This window comes from Odocoileus virginianus, chromosome 30 (assembly GCF_023699985.2).
Source record: "Odocoileus virginianus isolate 20LAN1187 ecotype Illinois chromosome 30, Ovbor_1.2, whole genome shotgun sequence".
NCBI classification, from domain to species: Eukaryota; Metazoa; Chordata; class Mammalia; order Artiodactyla; family Cervidae; genus Odocoileus; species Odocoileus virginianus.
The window spans coordinates 39,165,890-39,175,823 of NC_069703.1; the positions used below are offsets into that span (position 1 = coordinate 39,165,890).

A 9,934-nucleotide genomic window follows, 5' to 3' on the forward strand; every position below is an offset into this window, starting at 1 on the left:
CCCAGCAAGCACCGCGCATATTTGCATACAACTCAAGTCTCTGCTTTTATTTTAAATAAAAATCCAAAGACAGATGATAAGAGTCTCCTTATGAAGACTTCTCTCCTTTTCAGAAGGGTCTGCCGTTACATCGTCAACTTTGGGAACTCTGGAGGGAAAACTGCATGGACTTTATTTTCACCTTTATCAAAACAGGGGTTTGCCGACACTGCCACCCTGCTTTGGTAACCGACACGGCAAAAAGGGCTTCTGTCGTGAGTGGCACACGTAGGGCGGCTCGTTTTGCTCTACGTGCGGAATCGACATCAAGAGATTTCGGAAGCATAATTTTTGCTAGTGGGGCAGCTAGTGATCGTTGGTCCTGGCGCCCCCGCTTATGATGTTTTTAGAACAGAATTTGAAGTAGTTGTTGTACTGTATAGCCGCAGTGTGGGTTTGATTTTTTTCCCTTTTGCTTATGTTACGTTTTTCGTAGGGTGAAGCAGTTTGTTTTTAGGACTTAGATTTTTTTTCTTTTTTAATTCTTTCGTGAGTTAGGAGAAGTAAGTGGCGTATTTTTTTCCACTGGGTTATACAGCCAGAAAGCATGTCCGTGCTTTTTCAGATTGTTTGCTTACGTAAACAATCCTTTTCTTACATGTATACGTTATGATAGATACTTAAGTCGATCAGTCATTGTCCGACTTTATGCGACCCCATAGAGTGAAGTCTACCAGGCTCCTCCGTCCATAGGATTTTCCAAACAAGAATACTGGAGTGAGTTGACATTTCTTTCTCCAGGGGGTCTTCCCGACCCAGGGTTCAAACCAGGTCTCCCGCATTGGAAACAGAAGCCTCTGAGTTACCAGGGAAGCTCTCATGTATACATTATCAGTTTCTAAATTTGTGTTGCTATTCTTTCTGTAACTTATGTCTTGTAAAAACAGTCACTACTTTAAAACACCAGGTAAGTAGCACTCTTACTGTTAATAACAACGTTTTCGGAGAGCAGCTCATTAAGAGAAACAAAAGTCTAAAACCTTCAAAAAAATTTATCTCATATGTAAAGTTATGTTTAAGAGGAAATTTAGGGAATTCCCTGGCGTCAAGTGTTTTATTAGCAGAGCTGCCGCTGCAGGGGGCGCAGGTGGTCCGGGAACTAGGATCCTGCATGCTGCCTTGTGCGACCAAAAAAAAAAAAAAAAAAAAAAAAAAGATTTTGCTACAAGGATTCATTCCATTCATTCTAACAACAAATGTGTAAGAGTTTTGCCGTATAGGATGGTCCCTTCCAAACCCCTGGAGGCCCAGACGGTAAAGAATCTGCCTACAATGCCGGACATCTGCGTTCGACCCCCGAGTTAGGAAGATCTCCTGGAGGAGGGCATGACAACCCACTCCAGTATTCTTGCCTGGAGAATCCCCATGGACACAGGAGCCTGGCGGGCTACAGTTCATGAGGTCTCAAAGAGTCGGATACGAGCCGCTAAACCCACTGTAGCGCACTCCGAATCAGCACACAGGTTGGGGAGTGGCATAGTTGGATCCAGGATCCCCCCTTGGATACAAAAAATCCACAGATGTTCAAGTACCTTATATAAAATGGCATAGCGTGTGTGCCTGCGTGCTCAGTCGTCTCCAACTCTTTGCAACCTCACGCACTGTAGTCCCCCAGGCTCTCCTATCCATGGAATTCTCCAGGCAAGAAGACAAGTGGGTTGCCATTTCCTCCTCCAGGGGATCTTCCCCAGCCAGGGATGGAATCTGTGTCTCCTGCCTTGGCAGACTGATTCTTTACCATACTTGCATATAACCTCTGCACATCCTCCAGGTATATTTAAAATCACTTCTAGATTACTTATAATATCTAGAACAAGGTAAATGCTTGTAAAATAGCTGCAGGCAGACAGCAAAATCAAATTTTGCCTTTTGGAACTTTATGGGTTTCTTCTGTTTTTTTAATCGGTGGTTGGTTGAATCTGTGGATATAAAACCCAGGGATACAGAAGGCTGGTTGTATTATTTTGCTCACTTAATGAGAAAACAGAAGCTCTGAAAGGCCTCCAGCACAGAGCTAGAAAGTAGCAGGTCAAGAGATGAGTCCAGATCTTCTGAAAGGAAACTTGCTGTGACTGCACAGAGTAATATCCAAGAAAAATGTCAACCAGAATGGAATCTATTACAGAAGGAAGATTTACTGGGAGAGTGAAGCTTTTTTTCTTTTATTTCTCTATATTTTCCAGTTAGTTCTAAGAAAATATGGGGTAGATGAAAAGATTAGAGAAATGATGAGGATGCACAGTCACTGGAATACAAATGATGAAAAATAAAATCAGACTCACAAAGAAGCCAGTCAGTAAAGACCATATATTATATGATTCCTTTTACACAAGATGTCCAGAAGAAGCAAAGCTATAGAGACAGAAAGTAGGTTAGTGATTGCCTGGGACTGGAGTTGAGAGCGGGGATTGACTACAAATGGGCATGAGGCATCTTTCTGCGGTGAAGGAAATGTTCTACAAGTAAATTAAGTTGCATAACTCTATGAGTTTCCTAAAATCATTAAATTGTACACTTAAAATGGATAAGTTTTATGATATGTAAATTGTATTTTAATAAAACTACATTTTCTCTTTTTCAGTAGGCTGTCTTCCTCTCGCATTTTCCCAAAGTGACTAATTCCTCCTCATTCTTTGTGTCAGTTCAAATGTCACTTCCTCAGGGAGGCCCTCCTTGACCCACCCCCAATAGACTTACTTCTAATCATATCAGACTCACAACAGGATAGGTGGGTGATGGGAGGGGAGGTGGTTCAGGGAGATGGATTTTGAGAGACTATGAAGCTTTGGTATTTTGAAGGATGGAGGGGAAAAGGGTGTCAGTTTGTCAGAGAAGTGAAAGTGAAAGTTGCAGTCATGTCTGACTCTTTGTGCGACCCCATACAGTCCATGGAATTCTCCAGGCCGGAATACTGGAGTGGGTAGCCTTTCCCTGTTCCAGGGCATCTTCCCAAACCAGGGATAGAACCCAGGTCTCCAACATTGCAGGCAGATTCTTTACCATCTGAGTCACCAGGGAAGTAGTTTGTCAGAAGAGAGGAGGAAGTTTCCATTCTTCAGGTAGGCAAATGCCAGCATGGCTTCTCTCTTGAAACCAACCAAATCTGATTCCTGAGCTCCTCTATTGGTCTATATCTCCAATGTTGCAATCAGTGACCACTAATAAGAAATGAAGGTCACACAAAAATTGGATTCTATACACTAACTGAAAAGAAAATTAAGAAATAATTCCATTTACAAGAATATTAAAAAGAAAAAAATACTTAGGAATGTTTATACGATACTTAGGAAATTTAACCAAGGAGGAGAAACTTAACCAAGGAGGAGTGTAACTTGTACATGAAAACTACAAAACGTTGAAAGAAATTCAAGAAGGCAGAAACAAATGGAAAGGTCGTCCATGTTCACAATCTTATTAAGATGCCAATACTATCCAAAGTAATCTGTGGATTCAATGCAAAAAGTCCTGCAAAAATCCTAATGACATTTTTTGCAGAAATAGAAAAACCCTTCCTAAAATTCGTTTGGAATCTCAAAGGACTCTACCAAAAACACTCTTGAAAAAGAACAAAGTTGGAGGACTACACTTTCTGATTTTAAAACTTACTACAAAGCAAAGTAAGTTAAAATATTGTGGTACTGGTATAAAAACACACATGTAGGCTAATGGAATAGAATAGAGAGTGCAGAAATAAATCATGGCCTCAAATGATTTTTGATAAGAATGCCAAGCCCATTCAATAGTGAAATGACGATCTTTTCAGCAAGTAGCGTTGGGAAAACTGGATAGTCACATGCAAAAGAATGAAGCTGAACTCTTACCTTAAACCACATACAAAAAATAGATCAAAGATCTAAATTTAAGAGCTGAAACTAAAAAGTGCTTAAAAGAAAATAGGAAAGTTTTATGATATTGGGTTTGGTAACCGATTTCTTAAATATGACACCAAAGGTACAGGCGACAAGAGAAAGCATAAGTAAATTGGACTTCATTAGAATTTACAACCTTTGTGCATCAATAATCGCTATCAATGGGCTTTCCTGGTGGTTCACCCTGTAAAGAATCTGCCTGAACTGGAGGAGAGTGGGCTTAGATCCCTGGATCAGGACGATCCCCTGGAGAAAGGAATGGCTACCCACTCCTGTATTCTTGCCTGAAGAATTCCATGGAACAGAGGAGCCTGGTGGGCTACAGTCCATGGGGTTGTAGAGTTGGATACAACTGAGTGACTAACACACACACGACCACTATCAATAACCACTACAGAATGGGAGAAAATATATAGTGTGTCCCAGGCCAATTTCTTCCTCTTCTATGGTGCCACCTCCTGCCCATACCAGAAATTGAAATTCTAGGACTGCCAGGACCAGACTTTGAGTGGAATCTGCAGCAGGCCTGCAGTGGTGGGATTAGTTGAAGAGTTTATGTTCAATCTGGAGGAGCAGAGGGCTCCCCTACCAGCCTGCTACGGCCTTCCTAGTGCATGGGGTAGGGCCCAGTGTGAACAGAGCAACCAATTTGGAAAAGGAGGCAGGAAACCTTTTATTTGATATCTCTGGATTTGTAAATGTTGATAAACAATTTAAAAGAAAAACCAGATATTCTCTGGACCCTATGTTATCCATCTGTGAAGAGGTATGACCTAGGTAGGTCCCTAGAAGGATAGCCTCTGGTCCCTCCCCTCTGGTGTCTATTTCCAGCCCAGAACACTGTCTCCAGCTGCATGGACAGCTACTAACTCTGCAATTATTTCATAATTTCGATCCCCACTTCCCCTTAGATTCCCATCCCCCCATCAAGCCTGCTTCTTCTCTTGTCTCTTCCACCTCTGCGAATGGCACCTCCATCACTGAGTCACTTCCCAGAGACCCCTCTAAGACCACCTCCTCTCTGAATCCCCACTTGGTCTGAACCACCATCATCACCTGTTCTATTACAACCAGAATCTCCTAAGTGGTCTTTTGACTTCCTGTCATACTGCCTTCTAGTCTTCATTGTTAACTCCTCCAATGGGCTTCCTGTCCCTTAGAATTAACCTTTAACTCCTCATCGGGGTCTACAAGACCCTACATGCGTTGGCACTGGGATCTTCTCTTGATTTCTGTTACTCTGCTGGAGCCTGCCTGGCCTTCTCCAAGTTCCTCCAACATGTGAGGATTTCATGGCCTTTGCCTCTGCTGTTTCCCCACAGAATCCTGAAACACTCTACTTCCGGATCTTCAGCTGGGATCTTCTCATCCTCCAGGCCTTAGCTCCTTGAGCCAGCCTTCCCTGTTCACTTAACTATGTCTAGTTAGGTCCCCTCCTCAGTCATATTGTCTCTCAATCTCTCTCTGGCACATCTCCTTCATAGCCCTACCATACCTGGCATATCCTGCCCTTTGTCTTTTTCCACTTCCCTCCCTTCTCCCCCATATCCCCTATCTTTCTACCCGCCTACCCCCAACATATGCACTACGCAATAGAATCTCTATGAGAACAAAGACAAAATCTATTTTATTCACTGCAGGACTCCTAGCCCCTGGACCATTGCCTGCTACATAGAGAGCACTCAAAAAATCTTTGTTTACTAAAGACTGCCTGTACTTTTGCTTCTAACTCCCCACCCCTTGCAGCTCACTCCACCCTCTGCATCACATTCTCAGAAGCTGATATGGGGACTGAATCAGAAAAAGAGGAAGTTCTTCCCGTGGGTGCAAAAGAAAAAAAAAAAAAAAGAAACCTCTGTGATGAATCCAGATACAGTCAAGTGAATCACCTCCTCCCCCACACCAGCCCCACCCACCCCTAATGTCCACCATGGCCACACAAGCAAAAGGCTAACTTGCTGGTTTTGGAGTCAGAGAAGACAAGATTCAAGTTCTGCTGGCTCTGTGACCTTGAATCAATCTGTGTCTCAGCCTTGGTCTCCTCATCTGTAAAAGGAACACAATAGTGGTACCCTCCTCACAGCAGGGGTTGTGAAGAAGAGTATATGAAGTAATCCACACTCACAGAGGGACTGGGAATCATGTCTGGAATGTAATAAGCACTCAAGAGGTGCCAGCTGGTATTATTTTTAATACTCCAACTGGCACCACCCACCTGCCTTTCAGAACACAGCCCAGTCATTGTTGTCCATCAGTTGCTTAGTCGTATCTGACTCTTTGCGATCCCATGGACTGCAGCACACCAGGCTTCCCTGCCCTTCACCATCACCTGGAGTTTGCTCAAACTCCTGTCCATTGAGTTGGTGATGCCATCCAACCATCTCATCTTCTGTCATCCCCTTCTCCTTCTGCCTTCAATCTTTCCCAGCATCAGGGTCTTTTCCAATGAGTTGGCTCTTTGAATCAGGTGGCCAAAGCATTGGAGCTTCAGCTTCAGCATCAGTCCTTCTAATGAATAGCTACAGTTAAGACCCTCTCTGCACCTAAGTCTCCCCATCTGTAGCTACACTTATTATTATTATTTTGGGCTATGCTGTGTGGCATGCAGGATCTTAGCTCCCCAACCAGGGATTAAACCTGTGCCTCCTGCAATGGAAGCTTGGAGTCTTAACCACTGGGCCACCAGGTAAGTCCCAGGAGCTACACTTATGAGCATGCGCTCTCTACTAGGCACTTGGCATATGCACTGTTATGCCTAGTAGAGTCTAAATTCCCTCAGCTGGCAACCAGCTTCCTGCCTAGGGCCAGGGACATCATGAGCATGCCCCAAACCTTTCTCTTCACTGTCTTTTATTTAATTAATTTTATTTATTCATTTTCATTTTTAAAATTATTATAAAAATATACTTAACATAAAATTTGCCATGTTTAAGTGTACAGTTCAGAGGCATTAAGTACATTCATATCACTGTTTATCATCAGCAACAACCATTCCTAGAACTTTTGCACCATCCTCAACTGAAATTCTGTACCCATTATATACACTAGCTTCTCAAATACTCCCTTTACCCCGTCCCTGGCAACCACTATTCTATTTTCTGTCTCTATGAATTTGATGATTTTGGTTACTCCAAATAAGTGAATAGAGTTCGGACTTTGGACAGACCCACTGGGAGTGGCAGCTCTGCAAGTCCTTGGACTTGTAACCTGAGGTTGTGCCCCTTAATTTCACTGATCCTGTTTTGCCTCTTCTGAGAAAAGGGGATATCACTCCCAACCTGGAAAGGAAATTCTCTGCCTGGAATTTTACCTATGGAAAACTTCTAGTACACTGCAGACCCAGAGGAAGGGTTCAATAAATGTTAGTTTCTTTTCCCTTCAATCCTGTCAGCAGCTAGTCTCAGGAAATCATCTTGGTTAGGCCATAGCATAGACTGAAGTCAAGAGCCCAGCTTCTGGTTCTACTGCATACCAACTATGTGACCTTGGTTTTCCTATCTATAGAATGGGGACACTACTAGTACCTTCCAAGTACATTAATACCAAGTGTTTAAAATGGGCTGGTACTTGGCAAACTTTAGCTGTTGTTATTCATGCTGCTGCTGCTGTTACTGGGCTTGGAATAGACATAGTCAAGAGCCAGCAGAGCTGTGCTTTATCCACCTGGCTGTCCCCTAGAGTCACTGAAGGCCACTTTAGAAAATATTCATGGCTAGACTCCACCCTCACAGATTCCAGTCGAATTCATCTGGGATGGGGCTCTGGGATGGGTATTTTATAAGACCACCCTGAGTGATTTTATGTGCAATCAGGGATAGAAGTTCCACAAAGGTGGGATAACTAGGAGCATGGGCTCTGGAGTCAACCACCTAAGTTCAAATACAAGCCAGCCAATAAACAGATGTATGAATGTGAGAAAGTTTTTTTTTTTTTTTCCTCCTTTTTTTTTGCTGTGTAGCTTGCATAGAATCTTAGTTTGAACTAGGGATTGAACCTGGGCCCTTGGCAGTGAAAACTTAGAGTCCTAATGATTGGACCATCAGAGAATTCCCTGAATGTGGGAAAGTTCTTAACCTCTCACATCACACTGGGTTAATAACAGGACCTCAGAGGCTACACAGATTTAACATACTTAGAGCAAGCTCTCAGCAGGTCTGATACCACTACCCCTCAGGTTCCCTTCTGTTTTCAAACCACGCAGCCATGGTGGGGCTATGTCTAGCTCAAACCTACAATCTAACCAGGGGGGCCTAAGTGCCTTGAACATCCCAGATGGGGTCCTCTCCTCACCTTGCCAGCCTCCCCCAAAGTTATGTTTGGCCCTTCCAATGTTTGGCTTTTTTATTCAATCAAAATGAACAGAATTATCTCCCAAACAAAATTGTCTGCTTAGACATCAGAGAGACCTGAGAATGCTATAGGGAAGGATAGAGCCAAACGGGTCATTCAAGTATGTCTCATATTTTAAAGAAGAAGGGAAGGAAAGGAGATGGAGTGGGGTGGGGAGGGGTGGAGAAGAAAAATTATTCTCTTCAATGCTTAGGAAACAGTGTTTAAGGGGAAAAAAAGTGTAACATGGATTGCATGTTCAAGACAGTTCTTCAAGATAAGGAAAAAATGCATAGAAAAAGATGGGAAGGAAATATATTCCATGTTAAATAAGTGGTTTTTTTTCCTTGCTTCTCCATCCTTTTATTTTTATTTCTTTATTTATTTTGATCATACTGGGTCTTTTTTTGCTGAGCTCAGCCTTTCTCTAGTTGCAGCAAGCGGGGGCTACTCTTTGGTTTCGGAGCTTGGGCTTCTCATTGCAGTGGCTTCTCTTGTTGCAGAGCACCGGCTCCAGAGTACACAGGCTTCAGTAGTTTAGGTGTGTGGGCTCAGTAGTTGCGGTGCTTGGGCTCAGTTGCCCCAAGACATATGGAACTCTTTCCAGACCAGGGATCAAACCTGGTAGGCGAATTCTTAACCACTGAACCACCAGGGAAGTCCCTCTCTATCCTTTTACGTATTTTACAATTTTCTGCAGTGAAAAGGGATTCCAGGAAAAATAAGTGAAAAAATAAAGAAGGAAGACCTTCGCGTGACTTTTTCTCCTGTTAATTTGTCATTATTATTTATTTTCTATCTTGGCCCTGCAGAGACTTGCAGGATCTCAGTTCCTTGACCAGAGGTGGAACCTGGGCCCCCTGCAGTGGAAGTGCAGAATCCTAACTACTGGACCACCAGGGAAGTCCTTCTCCTAAAATAATCATCTTGGTGCTCTATATTTTAGTTTCTCCTTTTTGTTAAAAAATTTTGTTGTTGTTGTTGTATAGCAGAAACGAACACTACATTATAAACCAATCATACTCCAATAAAAAATAATAAAGAAAAAAGGAAAAGTATACATATACAACAGATGAAAAAAAGATGAATAAATGCTAGAGATATGCCATACAACATTGTGCCTACAGATAACAATATTGTATTGCACACCTAAAAACCTGTTAGGAGAGTAGATCTTACTTTAAGTGTTCTTACCACAGTAAAAAAAAAAAAAAAAAAAACCACGAGTCAAAAAAATATTTTTTGGTCAAAAAATATTATCTCTACTCACTGTTTCTGTTAATTCTCCTCCCATTTACCATTTGAGCCACTAGAATCTGCGCCTCCTTCCTAACCTCAGAGGTGACCCCATCTTTGAAGGATCAGCAATGACCTCTTAGTTGCCACATCCAGTGATCTTTTTTTTCCCTTGCCTGAGCTCTCTGCAATATCTGGCATGGCTGATGCCATCCCCTTCTTCTGGAAGCTCCCTGCCTGCTCTCTGGGCTTCGCTCTCCTCTGTCCAGGGAGCTAATCACTCTGACCACTTTCAGTTGGTTCCTTTAGTTTCCTCAGGGCTTACTGTTCCCCAGGTTTGGGCTTCTAGTTTCCTTCCTCCTTCCCTGCACACTCTCCCTAGATGACCCATTCACTCTTGGCCTCTATGGTCCATCTAATTGACAAGTTCTCAAATCTAGCCCTGGATTCTTGCCCGAGGA

General features: G+C 42.8%; 1 non-coding gene across 1 annotated transcript; it reads left to right on the plus strand.

Moving 5' to 3' along the window:
• The first annotated feature begins 238 nt into the window (after positions 1-238).
• Positions 239-372, plus strand: LOC139032265 (U11 spliceosomal RNA). Its single transcript, XR_011484802.1, has one exon. It is a non-coding gene; the product is annotated as a U11 spliceosomal RNA (small nuclear RNA).
• The last annotated feature ends 9,562 nt before the right edge of the window (positions 373-9,934 follow it).